We start from the raw sequence: 16,677 nt of genomic DNA, 5'->3' as shown, positions 1-16,677 counted from the left end.
GACTTTGGGGGGGAGCCCCACACCGTTTTTTCGGCATTGGGATTCCCCTTTATGTCCATACCAGGTGACAGGGCCAGTGAGTTTTCAATCTTGCCGATGGAGGCGTTGACATTGACCTCCTTCACTAGTCCCATCTACCTGGAGCCACGTTCAAAATTAACAGACTTTTCTCCATGTGTGGGCAAGTCCGTTCATTTCAAATGTCTGGCAGACACCCACCATAGTCTGGCAGTTTGCCCGCCATACCTAGTCCACCGGATAGTCCGATCATGTGTACGAGGCATGAGTGTGTTTGCTGTGAGGAGGGAGGGGGGATTCCTCCAACAGCTCTCTCTGCTGATTGGACAGTCTACCCTGCCCAGAATGCAAAGGGGGATTGTCTCGAGTATTATCTGTGTACCCGTGTTTCAATAAATAGTTCATGTTAAGCAACCAAATGAGTACTGCCTAGTTTGTGGTTGTCAGCGGTTGGAATATCTGATCTCTATTTTCAGACTGGGAGGAAACGGTATATGAGGAAAGCACTCAAGCAGAGTGTGGCATGTTTGGTTACATTGGTGGCAAGCAGTGGGGCGCTTCCTGCAGTCTGGGACATCCAAATCTCCACCTGGATCCAAGATCAGGATAGCAGACTTCGGTCACCCCAGCCGAGATATGGAACTGGCATCACAATTCCCAAGGCTGCTGTGAACCATCCTTATAGCATACTCCAGGATTCAAGGGGAGTGTGGGACGTTTCGTTACAAGTGGGCTATAAGAAGCAAGTCACACACAGCATGTCCTGCTGTACCATCTGTTCAGACTAAACAGAGCCAGGAGTGGAGTGTATGGGGGTAATTTATGGGGAGAGTATTCTATACTGGGAATGGTGGTGGGGGTGTCAATAATTGTATACTGGCCAATGTGTTGTCCACCTCTGAGCCAGAGGAGTATCATCCTTGGGTGCAACGTATGCACCACACCCATGCATGAGTTGTGTCAGGCACTACAGCTACGCCTGTCACTAAGTACAGGGGTCCCCAACCCCCAGCCAGAGAGCTGGTACCGGTCCATGGCCGGTCAGACGCCGGGCTGTACTGCTCTTGCAACTGAAAGAGGCTGCTTGTTTCGACTGTGTTTTGTGAGCCGAGTCACCTCCTGTGAGATCAGCGGTGCATTCAATTCTCATAGGAGGGGAACCCTATTGTTACCTGCACATGTGCCAATTGTAGGGTTCCCTCCTTTAGAATCTAATGCCAGCTGATCTGGCTGAGTCTGTAGTACTGGGGAGAGGCTGCATAGCCATACATTGACAGGTTTTACTGCAGAGAAAGCTGCATCTGGTTGCATGCTATGGGTGAAAAGTGACATGCAGCATCTGGTTGCACGCTACGGGTGGCAAGTGACATGCAACATCTGATGGCAGGCTACGGGTGGCAAATGACATGCAGCATCTGGTGGCAGGCAATGGGTGGCAAGTGGCACACTGCATCTGGTGGCAGGCTACAGGTGGCAAGTGACATGCAGCATCTGGTTGCATGCCATAGCAAGTGACATGCAGCATCTGGTGGCAGCCTGGCAGGCAATGGATGGCAAGGGACACACAGAATCTGGTGGTAGGCTACAGGTGGCAAGTGGTACACTGCATCTGGTGGCAGGCAACAGTGGCAAGTGACACACATCTGGTGGCAGGCGACGGTGGCACGTTACATGCAACTGGTGGCCGGCGATGGTGGCAAGTGACACGCATCTGGTGGCAGGTGACAGTGCCAAGTGACACGCATCTGGTGGCAGGCAACGGGATTCAAGTGACACGCATATGGTGGCAGGCTACGGGTATCAAGGTATCAAGTGACACGCTGCATCTGATCTGCATCTGTAGAAAAAGAAATGTGATTCAATCATCCTGACACCATATTGAGCATGGTGAAATTTGGCCCCAAAAAAGGTGGGGACCACTGATTAAGTACATACAACGCTGCTAAGTTTAAACACCACCAGCCTGGATTCTCCTCCCTCCACTTCTCCCAGCACTCTCACTCAATGTGCTCCAATGCTGCCTGTAAAAAGATGTATACAGAGTGGAGGCAGGGTTGCTGTCTGCCACTAAGTGCTGGCCTGAGTACCCGCTCAGAGGGATGCCAGCTGCAGGAATTCATTCTGAGAGAGGGGAGGGAGAATCCAGGCCAGCTGTGAATAAATTTAGCGACGCTGTATGTATTTAGTGACAGGGTGTATGTGTGGGGGCAGGTAATTTGGCAGGGTTTTGTAAGATGTCAGGAGGGACTTGTGTGAAGGAACTTGAGGAGGGGGATTGAGATGGCAGGGAGGGGTGAGAGCAATGTCGACAGGATGGTGGAAGGCCAGTACTGCTGCTGTAACCAGTGTTAGTTGCTCCATGCATGCCACTAGGGATGGCCGAACTGTTCACCCGGCGGTCGGTTTGCGGCTGTTTGCGGTCCGCCCGATTGGCGGACTATTGCCGCTGTTCGCCCGGCGGACTCACGTGTTTACAGTGTAAAAGAACTTTGACCTATGATGACACATCCATCATGGGGTACAGGACAGCCAATTGAGACATTACAGCACACGGACACTTGGACATTCCCCCTAACTTATAAATAGACCGATCCGGCGGCCATTTTACATTCTTTCTACTGTCACTATAGGGAGAGGTTGCTGTGTGGAGCAGGGAGAGACTGCAGTGACCCAAATCGCCAGCTATTAGGTCCACAAAAGTTATTTTAACCACTTCCCGACCAGCGCACGACGATGTACGTCGACAGAATGGCACGGGCAGGCATATTGGCGTACATGTACGTCCAATATTCGATGGCGCCCTGCCATCGGGAGCATGCCGGCGGCGGCGCGCTCCCGCGCTGGTCGGGACCCCCGTGAGTCCGGTCGTGGGACCCGCGGACTCGATCGCCGCGGGCATCCCCGCGATCGTCTCACGGAGCGGCCGAATGGAGGAAATGCTGTATAAACAACATTTTTCCATTCTGCCTAGCAGCTAGTGACGCTGATCTCTGCTCCATGTGATTGGAGCAGAGATCAGTGTACACGAAATGAAAGCCCAACCCCCCCACAGTTAGTAACACACCCCTAGGAACACTTAACCCCTACACTGCCACCCACTGGTTAACCCTTTCATTGCCAGTGTCATTTACATAGGAATCACTGCATTTATATAGCAGTGATTACTGTATAAATGACAATGGTCCCAAAAATGTGTCAAAAATGTCCGATGGGTCCCCGACAATGTCACAGTCACAATAAAAATCGCAGATCGCCGCCATTACTAGTAAAAAAAAAAACAATAAAAAATTATTAATAAAAATGCTATAAAACTATCCCTATTTTGTAAACGCTATAACTTTTGCGCAAACCAATCAATAATCGCTTATTGCGATTTTTTTACCAAAAATATGTAGAAGAATACGTATCGGCCTAAATTGAGGGAAAAAAATGTTTTTTTATATATTTTTGGGGATATTTATTATAACAAAAAGTAAAAAATAATGCGTTTTTTTCAAAATTGTCGCTCCATTTTTGTTTATAGCGCAAAAAATAAAAACCGCAGGGGTGATCAAATACCACCAAAAGAAAGCTCTATTTGTGGGAAAAAAAGGACGTCAATTTTGTTTGGGAGCCACGTCGCACGACCGCGCAATTGTCAGTTAAAGCGACGCAGTGCCGAATCGCAAAAAGTGGTCTGGTCTTTGACCAGCAAATTGGTCCGGTCTGAAAGTGGTTAAGGACTGGTATAGGTGTTAGGTATATATAGGTTTGCTGTGCTACTGATTGTTGCAGCAGCCTGCGTGTCTTTTGTCAGTTTAGAGAAAGGGACAGGACGGTGTGTCTGCTGTAAGGACAGTCAGTTTAGTCATTAGCTGTTACTATCAGGTCCATAAAAGTGCTACCTACTAGTTGCACAAAGGTCCTTCTAAGGACTGGTAAGGTATAGTGTATTACAGTATATAGGGTTGAGTGAGGTACAGTCTGCTAATCATTAAGGACTGGTATAGGTCCACAATATATAGGGTTGAGGTGCACTACTGCTGACTGCTGCCCTTCTGCTGCAGTAGTCCTTTATGAGTATAGGGACTGAGGTACAGTCTGCTAATCACAACCTTCTAGTTGCACAAAGGTCCTTCTAAGGACTGGTAAGGTATAGCGTACTAGAGTATATAGGGTTAAGTGAGGTACAGTCTGTTAATCATTAAGGACTGGTATAGGTCCACAATATATAGGGTTGAGGTGCCCCACTGCTGACTGCTGCCCTTCTGCTGCAGTAGTCCTTTATGAGTATAAGGACTGAGGTACAGTCTGCTAATCACAACCTACTAGTTGCACAAAGGTCCTTCTAAGGACTGGTAAGGCATAGCGTACTACAGTATATAGGGTTGAGTGAGGTACAGTCTGCTAATCCTTAAGGACTGGTATAGGTCCACAATATATAGGGTTGATGTGCACTACTGCTGCCCTATTCTGCAGCAGTCCTTTATCAGTATAGGGACTGAGAGTTTTGTCACAGGGTCATTTAAAAAATGACAGGCAGAGGAAGAGGCAGGCCCTTCCGCAGGGGTGGTAGGGGTAGGGCAGGAGGAACAGGCTTGAGCCAAAGTGGGAAATTGCAGAAGGTGCGTGCGATTATGTCAAAGGAAGCACCAGAATTGGAAGCACTCAGCCTTACTCTTCTGCACCCTCCACATCCTCTCGATCTGCACCCTCTTCTTAACTCTCTGCTATGTGCACCCCCAAAGACACTACCACCAACACCACCACCACCACCACCACCACATACCTTCCGCTTGAGTCACAGGAATTAGTTTCCGATCCATATCAAGACATTTCTGATGCGCAGCCACTCTTGGCATTGAATCAGGAAGAGGAGGTAGCAACAACCAACACTCAGCAGTCTGACGACAGTGGCCAGATCAGCCCAAGGAGGAGGTTGGTCACCGGTGTTGCTGCCTACTCCGAGATCTCTAATTATAGCGGTGGGGAAGGTGACGTCGATGACGTGTCTAGTGATGTCACGTGGGTGCCCACAAGAGAGGAAGAGGAGGGGAGTTCAGAGGGAAATATGGACCATCAGATAGGGAGGAGAAGCAGGAATAACTTACATTGCACAGGAGGGACAAAGCAGACTGCTAATGTATCAGGAGTGAGTCATCGACCATGTATGGTCACATCTGGCGCTCCCAGGACCCCAGGTGTGGGCTTTTTTTAACGTGTCCGCTGCTGACAATAGTGTTGCCATCTGCAATCTTTGCAGTCAACGCATTAGTCACGGTAAGCCCAACACTCACCTAGGGACAACCGCCTTAAGAAGGCACATGAACTGCCATCACGGAGCCCAGTGGGAGCAACGGAACACACAAAGCCACACTCCAGGCTCTCACCGTCCAGCCTCGTCTTCTACTTCTCCTCTCTCCTCACAATTGTCCTCCACTCCACCTTCCATCACGCCAAGCTCACGTTTTTCTGCAAAAAGGCAGGCTTCCGTGGGCCTAATGTTCGAGAGTAAAAAAATTATGACGCTGGATAACCCTGTTGCCCAACGGTTGACGGCTGGCTTGTCTGAACTGATAGCCTGCCAACTACTGCCATATAAACTGGTGGACTCGGAGGCCTTTCTAAAATTTGTGGCCATTGGAACACCACAATGGAAGGTCCCAGGAAGGAAGTATTTCTCAGAGAAGGGCATCCCAGAGCTATATGGCCATGTTCAGCGGCAAGTGAATGTATCTCTGGCACACAGTGTCGGTGCCAAGATACATCTGACCACCGACACGTGGTCTAGCAAACACGGGCAGGGAAGGTATATCACTTTTACTGCCCACTGGGTGAACCTTCTGACGGCCGTCAAGCATGTTACCCCATGGCACCCGTGTAGATTTGGTTTTACCGCCACGGATTGCATGCAGGCCTGGCTATTTTTCTCCTCCTCCTCCTACTCCATCCTCCTCCCTCTCCTCCTCGACTGACTCCTCCTTTTCCGCTGCTAGCGTCTCTTCCGCTGCGCCGCCCAAGCTCCCCAGAACTTATTCCACATGCCAGGTGAGACGTTGCCATGCCGTGCTGCATCTGTTGTGCCTGGAAGCCAAAAGTCACACTGGCCCGGCACTCCTTTCAGCTTTGCGTTCACAGGCAGATCAGTGGCTAACACTGCTCAATTTGACAGTTGGTAAAGTGGGGTGTGACAATGGTGCCAATCTGCTTAGCGCATTGAAACAGGGCAAAATTACACATGTGCCATGCATGGCACACGTCTTAAACTTGGTCGTGCAGCGATTCGTTGTCAAATACCGTGGGGTCCAGGACATCTTGCGGCAGGCAAGGAAAATCTCGGCTCATTTCAGTTCTTACACGGCCATGGCTCGCCTTGCTGACATTCAGCCGCGACACAATCTGCTGGTCAGACGTCTTATTTGCGATTGCCCGATGCGATGGAACTCAACCTGCTATATGCTTGATAGGCTGCTCCAGCAGAAACGTGCAGTTAACGTCTACCTGTATGAGCTCTGCGGCAGAACAGGTTCTGGGGAGCTGGGTTTTTTTTTCACCGCGCCAGTGGCTGCTCATGCGCGACGCATGCAGACTTTTGCGGCCATTTGAGGAGATCACCAAACTGGTCAGTCGCAGCCATGGCGCCATCAGTGACATGGTACCTTATGCCTTCTTTATGGAACGCGCATTGCGTCGTGTCATTGATCAAGCTGTGGAGGAGCAGGAGCGGGAAGATGAGGAAGTCGCAATGCTGGATGAATTCCGAGGGGGGGGCTACTCTGAGACAAGTGAACAACAGGAGTCTGAAGAGGAGTCAGAGGAGGATGGTGCCGGGGCGGATGAGGAGGAGCAAGAAGAGCATGCTTTAAACCTTTCTGGGATCCCTGTTGTGCGTGATGGGGAGAGGAGAGTGAAGAGGACATTATCCTGGATGATGAGCAGGAGCCAGGCCACCACACCGCTTCCAGTTTAGTGCAAATGGGGCCTTCATGCTCCAGTGTTTTAACAGGGACCCCCGTATAAAAAGCATAAGGGTCAAGGACCAGTACTGGGTGGCAACGTACTTAGACCCCCGGTACAAACACAAAATGGCGGAAATGTTACCGCCGTCACAGAGGGCTGTCAGAATGGAGCACTTCCAGGACTTGCTTCGAGAAATGCTGCATTCTGCTTTTGCGTGTGCTGGCAGAGGAGCAATTCCCACTCCCAGAGAAGGAGTTGCGGGTACCAATCCAACAGCACCTGCAAGAAGAGGCCGGTTTGAAGATGTGTTGGTGACTTCTGATATGAGGTCATTCTTTCAGCCGACCCATCGACAGGTGTCATCCGGATCCAGCATTAGGGAACGCCTAGACCGTCAGGTGTCCGACTACATCGGGTTAACGGCCGATGTGGACGCTCTGAGGAGCGATGAACCCCTGGACTACTGGGTGGGCAGGCTTGAACTCTGGCCAGAGCTTGCCCAATTTGCAATGGAACTGTTGGGTTGCCCCTCGTCCAGTGTCCTGTCCGAAAGGACGTTCAGCGCAGCAGGGGGGATTGTGACTGATAAGCGTACTCGCCTAGCTCACGACAGTGTTAACTACCTCACATTTCTAAAAATGAATGAGGCATGGATCTCGGAGGAATTCAACACATGTGACCAGTAGACCATGTATATGTCTATAAACTATTTTTTTAATAGAGCACACAGACCTTCTTTCTTCATTTGGCTCACTTCCTTGTACAAAAAAGCACACTGTACTATATGCCCGTGCCCTCCTGTTTGAAGAGGTTGAGCAGTGTCATATTTCTACTGGGGCTGCTTATTATGAGGGGCTCCCACCATCCCTGTGCTGTGCTGACTTCCTCCTGGGGCTGCTTATTATGAGAGGCTCCCACCATCCCTGTGCTGTGCTGACTTCCTCCTGGGGCTGTACCTCTGCTGTGCATATTATGAGGGGCTCCCACCATCCCTGTGCTATGCTCATTATGAGGGGCTCCCACCATCCCTGTGCTATGCTGACTTCCTCCTGGAGCTGCTTATTATAAGGGGCTCCCACCATCCCTGTGCTGACTTCCTCCTGGGGATGTACCTCTGCTGTGCATATTATGAGGGGCTCCCACCAACCCTGTGCTATGCTCATTATGAGGGGCTCCCACCATCCCTGTGCTATGCTTATTATGAGGGGCTCCCACCATCCCTGTGCTATGCTCATTGTGAGGGGCTCCCACCATCCCTGTGCTATGCTCATTATGAGGGGCTCCCACCATCCCTGTGCTGACTTCCTCCTGGGGCTGCTTATTATGAGGGACTCCCACCATCCCTGTGCTATGCTGACTTATTCATGGGGCTGTACCTCTGCTGTGCATATTATGAGGGGCTCCCACCATCCCTGTGCTGTGCTGACTTCCTCCTGGGGCTGCTTATTATGAGGGGCTCCCACCATCCCTGTGCTGACTTCCTCCTGGGGCTGCTTATTATGAGGGGCTCCTACCATCCCTGTGCTGTGCTGACACCTCTGCTGTGCATATTATGAGGGGCTCCCACCATCCCTGTGCTATGCTCATTATGAGGGGCTCCCACCATCCCTGTGCTGACTTCCTCCTGGGGCTGCTTATTATGAGGGGCTCCCACCATCCCTGTGCTATGCTGACTTACTCCTGGGGCTGTACCTCTGCTGTGCATATTATGAGGGGCTCCCACCATCTCTGTGCTGTGCTGACTTCCACCTGGGGCTGCTTATTATGAGGGGCTCCCACCATCCCTGTGCTATGCTGACTTACTCCTGGGGCTGTACCTCTGCTGTGCATATTATGAGGGGCTCCCACCATCCCTGTGCTATGCTCATTATGAGGGGCTCCCACCATCCCTGTGCTATGCTGACTTCCTCCTGGGGCTGCTTACGCTGCAGGTTTCAGTGCTCTCTATCATGGTGCTGGTGTCATTGCTGTATGTCACGCTGCTGATGTCAGTGCTCTCTATCACAGTGCTGGTGTCAGATGACTCTATCATGGTGCAGGTGTCAGTGCTCTATATCACGGTGCTGGTGATCTCCTGCACCCTCTTCTTTGCCTACCCTGACCTTCCCTCTCCTCCATTGCCTTCATGCGCTCCACAGTCCTGAATTGTCACAATTTCACATATAAAAAAAGAATGCTTGTAGTTGTCGATCCCAGATTCACCTCATACATGTGTTATGTCATTGGCCATGTGGTGGGACTATGTGTGCACAGCTAGTAATTATTTTGTGGCTGCAAATATGACCTGTAGGTTTGTAAATTTCGCCTCCCATCGAAGTCAATGGGGCCGGCCGCGAACGTTACGGTTCGCAAACTATCGGCCGCGTTCGCGGTTCGCAAAACGTCCCGTCTGAAGTTCGTCCATCACTACATGCCACTGCCCAGTGGCCAGTGTAGTCCTGGAGCAATGACTTAGGACCATATATTTTCCTACCATCTGCACTCCTCTCCCTGCATTAACTACCCACCACCACCATACAGTCCGCACTCCTCTCCCTGCACATACTGCCAACCGCCATATACTCTGCACTCCTCTCCCTGCACACACTACCCACCTCCGCCATACACTCCTCTCCTTTATATACTACCCACACCATACACTTTGTACCCCTCTCCTTCACATATTACCCACCACCCTACACTCTTCTGTATATACTACCCACCACCATACACTCCAAACTCCTCTCCCTGCACACGCTACCCACCACTATACACTCCATACTCCTCTCCCTGGACATATTACCCACCTCCATACACTCCACGCTTCTCGCCATGCACATACTACCACAGTCATACATTTTACACTCCTCTCCTGCACAACATACTATCCACCGCCATACACTCTGCACTCCTCTCCCTGCACATACTATCCACCACCACACACTCAGCTGGGTGTGAAAAGATGTCCGCTTCCGCCTTCTGACTGCAGGCTTACTGTGGACGAGTGCAGGTTGTAGCAAGATAGCCGTTGCAGTGCTGTGACAGAACAAGGCTTCCATTACCTATTCTGATGGGTTGCCAATTCTGATGGAACACAAGCAACAAGGTGCCATAGGATTAAGCTAAAACTATGGGGTTCATTTACTACAGGCAAATCCACTTTGCACTGCAAGTGCACTTGGAAGTGCAGTCGCTGTAGATCTGAGGGGAATATCTGAAATGAGGGGAAGCTCTGCTGATTTCTATCATCCAATCATCTACAAACAAAAATGCTGTTTTTTTATTTTCCATGCATGTCCCACTCAGATCTACAGTGACTGCACTTCCAAGTGCACTTGTAGTGCAAAGTGGATTTGCCTTTAGTAAATCAACCCCCCCGGTGTTGCTGCTAAAACTACCTTAAAAAAAAAGCTTTAAACTAAAATGCAACAGATGGTGGTGCTGATGCTGACTGTAAAAAAAATAAATTCCACAGCCAAACATATCCCTGAGCATGTGGGGTAGGTACTCCTGCGCTAAAAGGGAATCTACATATATTTTATAGGTGCTGCATCCACCGTCAGGGCCAAACTGTTACCCAGATGTGTGGAAGAAAATAAAAGTAAGTGGTGTTGCGCTCCTAGAAGATGCTGATTTGGGGAAATATCAACTTAATGAAGGTGGGTATTAATTGGAGTTCATAACGTAATTGTCATGTATCCAGATACCAATGGGTCCAGATAGATTACTGTCTGTTTTTAATGAGGTATTAAAACCAGATCAAATCAGTAAAAAGCAGTAAAATTGACATCGAATCCAAAAATATATAAAAAAAGATATAGCTAGACAATAATTCTGTGCAAATAAACAAAGTATATTAGATATTTATTAGTGCCACTAATTAATGTGCAAAAAAAGCAAACAGGTGCAAATAAGCAAATATATGGCAGGACTGTGCAAAATATGCTAAGTGAAAATAAATAAATAAATCCCAATTTGGGATTATGATTGACAAATACCTGCCATTTCGCACCATCCACTGTGCTCTCCAGAACTGCTGTAATTGTACACATCTGTTTATGAACCTTCACCGAACATCAATGACCAAATACATGTAGGCAGGTGCAGGAGTTCCTCCAACCTATAGATAGCACTGTGCCATTGTTGCAGAAGGAGTGGAATCTGGTAAGGGAATTGTCCCCTTATGGGCTCCGTCAATCTTCTCAGAGAAGACAGTTGTCAGGTGAACATTGAAATCACTTGAGATTTCAGGCGGCCATCTTGATGAGGGATCTGATAAATAGGGTGAACCACATCATTTGGTTACGCCTGAAGCGAGTGAGGTCAGTGAGAGGTACCCACTGTTTAAGGAAAGAAAATGGTACAGGGAAAAATTCCTAACAAGAAGGGTTAGAATAGGGAGAACTTTAGACATCGGGCAGTATCTAGTAGATAATACAGTGTCTCCTTGGTACATCATATGCAGCCAAGCCCTCCAGTGGAAGCCATCTGCTGGTCATACAAATCATAAGACTGGTAACACTGAGGATACAACTCCTGAACTGCCCTATAATGGTGCCCACCAAATTGTTTATGCTTGATACTGGTAACCCTGTTCAGATTAATACGTGATAATACAGTGCACGAAAATACTGTGTGTGCTTTCTCTCAGATAAGGTAACTCGATAAGGTAACTCGACTAAGGCCCCACCTACATACATGCTTATACTCAGTATGGACAGTGTGTTGTGAACATGGTTAGTAGCACTATGGTCCCACTCTCAGGCACTTAAAAAGATAAGTTCACTTTAAAAAAATAAAAATAAAATAAATGCACTTTTTTTTGCAGGTAAAAAAAATGTGCTTTTATTATTTTTTATTTATTTTGGAGCCTGTAAAGCATAAAATAAGGACATTGTCACGTGTTTCCACAATTCAATAAAACAACTCAAATTCTTTTATCCACGCTAAATTGAAGACAAAAAGGATATGAACCAATATTGTGCAAAAATATATATATATCTTTATTTGCTAACAATCAGTGCAAAATAATATCAAAAATACAATTGATGATAACACAAAATATAATCTGTCCATAATGTGTAGAAAACAGATGGTAAGATTATAACCTCAAACTTTAGTTTTAAAATATCAACATAAAACGAAATAACCCTTCAGTGAGCAATTAACAGCTTTTAGAGACTAGTAGATTATAAAAACAATTGGTGACAGTCCATAACCACCCTCATATGTGCGTATCTACCACCAAAACAGAATATTGAGCTTACCAGAGTGCTATATCAGCAAAGCATGTATACTCCAAGTACTGAATATGGAAGCAGTTCAGGAGATCCCACATCACCACCTCTTGATTACCAGGTTTGCCAATCACTCAGGTACATTAAGGTTCCAATGGATCATAAAAGTAAAAAGGGTCTCCACATAGTCTAAAACTGTATAAGTTATGTTTATTTAACCACTTGCTTACTGGGCACTTAAACCCCCCTCAGTCCCAGACCAATTTTCAGCTTTCAGTGCTCTCACATTTTGAATGACAATTACTCAGGCATGCAACACTGTAACCAAATGATTTTTTTGTCCTTTTCTTCATACCAATAGAGCTTTCTTTTGGTGGTATTTGATCACCTCTCGGTTTTTTATTTTCTGCGCTATAAATGAAAAAAAGACCGAAAATTTTGAAAAAAAATGAATTTTTCTTAGTTTCTGTGACAAAATTTAGCAAATTAGCAATTTTTCTTCATAAATTTTGGACACAATTTATACTACTACACATCTTTGGTAAAAATAACCCAAATTTTTGCATATTATATGATCTGTGTGAAATTTCTGTGTGAGTCTACAAGCTATGGTGCAAATCATAAAGATTTGCAAAAAAAGATCACATCTGATGTACTAAGGCCTATCTCCGTTCTTGAGACCCTAACAAGCCAAGAAAGTACAAATGCCCCCCAAATGACCCCTTTTTGGAAAGTAGACATTCCAATGTATTTAGTAAGAGGCATGGTTAGTTATTTTAAGTTGTCATTTTTTCCCACAATTCTTTGCAAAATTACGATTTTTTTTTTTTTTCCACAAAATTTTCATTGTAATAGCTTATTTCTCCCACACGGAATGTGCATACCACAAATAACACCCCAAAATACGTTCTACTACTCCTCCTGAGTATAACAATACCACATGTGTGAGACTTTTACACAGCCTGACCACATACAGAGGCCTAATTTTGAAGTAGCACCTTCAGGCATTCTAGGAGCATAAATTACACATTTCATTTCTCAACCACCTATTACAGTTTTGAAGGCCCTGGAACACCAGGGCAATGGAAACGTCCAGAAAATGACCCCATTTTGGAAAGCTAACACCCCAACGTATAATCTATGAGGCATAATGAGTCTTTTCAATGGTTCATTTTTTTCCAGAAGTTTTCGGAAAATGTGGAAAAAAATGAAAACGCATTTTTTTTTACACAAAGTTGTCCGCTTATAAGATATTTCCAACGCATAGCATTTACATAGCAAAAATAACACCCCAAAATACATTCTACTACTCCTCCTGAGTATGGCAATACCACATGTGTGAGACGTTTACACAGCCTGACCACATACAGAGGTGCAACATGCAAGAAACACCATCGGCGTTCCAGGGACACATAGCCTGCACATACCAAGAATTACACCCCCAAATACATTATGCTAAGCAAAGGGTAAAGAAAAGATTACCTGTGGTTTTAGAAGTGCAGTTGTCCACAGGAGGATATCACTGGTCCAGGCAGCAGGCAGGGACTTGGTCAGCAACAGCGAACACAGTTTTTTAGGCAGCAGGCAGGGATACTGTCCATATTACAGTCCAGGGTCAGTGCAGAGATGTCAACAGTGCCAAAAATATTGGTCCTGGTAGTAGGCAGGTCCTTGTGGTGTGGTCAGTGCGGCATGATGGCAGTAAGTCCTACAGGCAGCAGACAGAAGTAGAGCCTCGTTCAGGACAGAATGGGGATAGGGGTAGAGGCTTCTCCCTCCCAAATCTCTTTGAAGCCTCCGAGTCTCCAGACCCTAATCTAGGAATAAGAAAACAAAGAAAATTGTTTTCTTCTTCCAGAAAAACTATACTGGAGCCCCTCACATATGTGAGACCCCGTGTTGAATCCCACTAGTCCAGTTGCAGAATACAAGATCAGTCCAAGAGGCAGGCAAATATCGTGGTCAAACAGTCCAAGGTCAGTTCCAGATCAGGCAGAGATATGTACAGAATCGTTAGACAGAAGCATGGTCGAATAACAGTCCAGGGTCAGTTCCAGATCAGGCAGCGGTATGTACAGAATCGGCAGGCAAAAGAGTGGTCAAATAACAAGCCAGGGTCAGTTACAGAGCAGGCAGTGGCATAAGGGGTGTGAAGGTGTATGAAGGCAGGAACTGAGGATTATGTTTACCACACTTCACTAAAAATTTATTGAAGTATGGTAACGCCGAAAACAGTCGCCTATACAGAGGCCTGGTTGGGAAGGACATTGTGCACAATAATAAGATGCGTCTCTTCTGACTCCTGCTCTGGTATACACCTTACATCTTTTTTGGCGTCTTTTGCCTGTTGGTGTGGGGGGGATTTTATCTGGAAAGTGGCGCTCGGAGAGTCGACTAACAACGTCTGATCTGATATTTTCTGGTGGGCCGTTTGGGAAAATAAGGGCAGTGAAAACTTCCTCCTGGTAGCCAAAGAAACGTTTGGGGTTTTGGGTGGCGTTGCGGTAAATGACATATGAATTATAAATGGCCAATTGAAAAAAATAGATTGCTACTTTTTTGTACCAATGGTATGTCCGTCTTGTGACCAGATATGGTTCCATCATTTGGTCGTTGAAGTCGACTCCTCCCATGAACAAATTATATTCGGAAATGCATTTGGGTTTCTTTACGGGGCCATTCCTTCTGGGGATTTCCACGAAGGTATCGTTGTGGATAGAAGATAACATGTATACATCCCTTCTGTCCCTCCACTTCACTGCCAGAACCTCCTTGTTTCTTAGACTTGTGGTTTCTCCTTTCCACAGCTTCTTGTTCACCAGACTTTGAGGAAAGCCCTTCCGATTCTTTTTTACAGTGCCACATGCTGGCGTCTTCTTCCGGTGAAGGTTGTGGAACAGGGGCAGAGATGTGTAGAAGTTATCTACATAGAGGTGGTAGCCTTTATCCAGTAGGGGGTATATGAGGTCCCAAACAATTTTTCCGCTGGATCCCAAGTAGTCCGGACAATTAGGGGGCTGTAGCTGGGTGTCCTTCCCTTCGTACACCTTGAATGAATATGTGTACCCTGTGGCTCGGTCACATAATTTGTAGACCTTCACCCCATAGCGGGCCCTTTTGCTGGGCATAAATTGCTTCATTCTAAGCCTGCCACTAAATTTAATAAGGGAATCATCCACACATATGTGTTGGTCCGGGGTAAACAATTTGGGGAATATTTCTGAAAAATAATTTAGTATTGGTCGAATTTTGTAAAGGCGGTCATAATTTGGATCATTTCGTGGAAGGCACTGGGAATTGTCACTGAAATGTAAGAACCTCAGGATCATCTGATACCTGGTTCTGGGCATTACCGCAGAGAAGAGCGGTGAGTGGTGGAGGGGGTGGGTTGACCAGTAGGTACGTAATTGATTTTTTTTGTTGAGTCCCATATTAAATGTGAGGCCTAAAAAAAGCTTGAACTCCTCCACCGTTAGGTCTCTCCATTCGTAGGGACGGGCATAATAGGAGGTCGGATTTTGAAAAATAAATTGTTGTGCATACAGGTTGCACTGGGCCACAATTGACGCCAACATGTCCTCCGTAAAAATTAAATAAAAAAAATCTATAGGGCTAAAATTCTCCGTGTCCACCTGGACTCCTGGCTGGGCGGTGAAAGGGGGAACATTGGCCTCTCCTGAATTAGGAGGAAGCCACAAGGGGTTCTGAAGGGCATAGGGAAGGCCAGCATGGCTCCTAACCCTTTGGGGCTGAGATGACACCCCACTGGTACTTGGCCTTTCTTGCTGGGGCACTGCGGTGCTGGTGGACGGCATTGCGGTGCTGGTGGACGGCACTGCGGTGCTGGTGGACGGCACTGCCTCACTAGAACGCCTTCGCTTGATGGGCCGGATATCTTCCTCCTCGGATTCATCAGTCAGTGTTTCACTGCTGAGGACTGGCTCATAATTTACGTCGGCTTCAGAATCTGAATCCGAAAAGCAATCTGAAGAGGAGAGCTCCCCGTTGCTCTCGTCGGCCGTGGAAATAATTTGGTACGCCTCCTCAGCGGAAAAGACACGTTTAGCCATGGTAGCACTGATGGGCACTGATGAGGTGGCACAGATGGGCGCTTTTGAGGTGGCACAGATGGGTGCTTTTGAGGTGGCACAAATGGGCACTGATGGGTCGGCACAGATGTGCACTGATTTATTGCACAGATGTGCAGATTTATTGCACAGATGTGCAGATTTATTGCACAGATGTGCACTGCTGAGGCGGAAGATGGGCACTGCTGAGGCGGCACAGATGGGCACTGCTGAGGCGGCAGATGGGCACTGATGGGTCGGCACAGATGTGCACTGATTTATTGCACGGATGTGCACTGATGAGGCGGCAGATGGGCACTGCTGAGGCGGCAGATGGGCACTGCTGAGGCAGCAGATGGGCACTGCTGAGTCGGCACAGATGGGCACTGCTGAGTCGGCACAGATGGGCACTGCTGAGTCGGCACAGATGGGCACTG

Source organism: Lithobates pipiens, unplaced genomic scaffold (assembly GCF_037356315.1).
Source record: "Lithobates pipiens isolate NorthernLeopardFrog02 unplaced genomic scaffold, aLitPip1_a1.2 Scaffold_18, whole genome shotgun sequence".
NCBI lineage: Eukaryota > Metazoa > Chordata > Amphibia > Anura > Ranidae > Lithobates > Lithobates pipiens.
Note: the sequence above shows the minus strand (reverse complement) of the source record.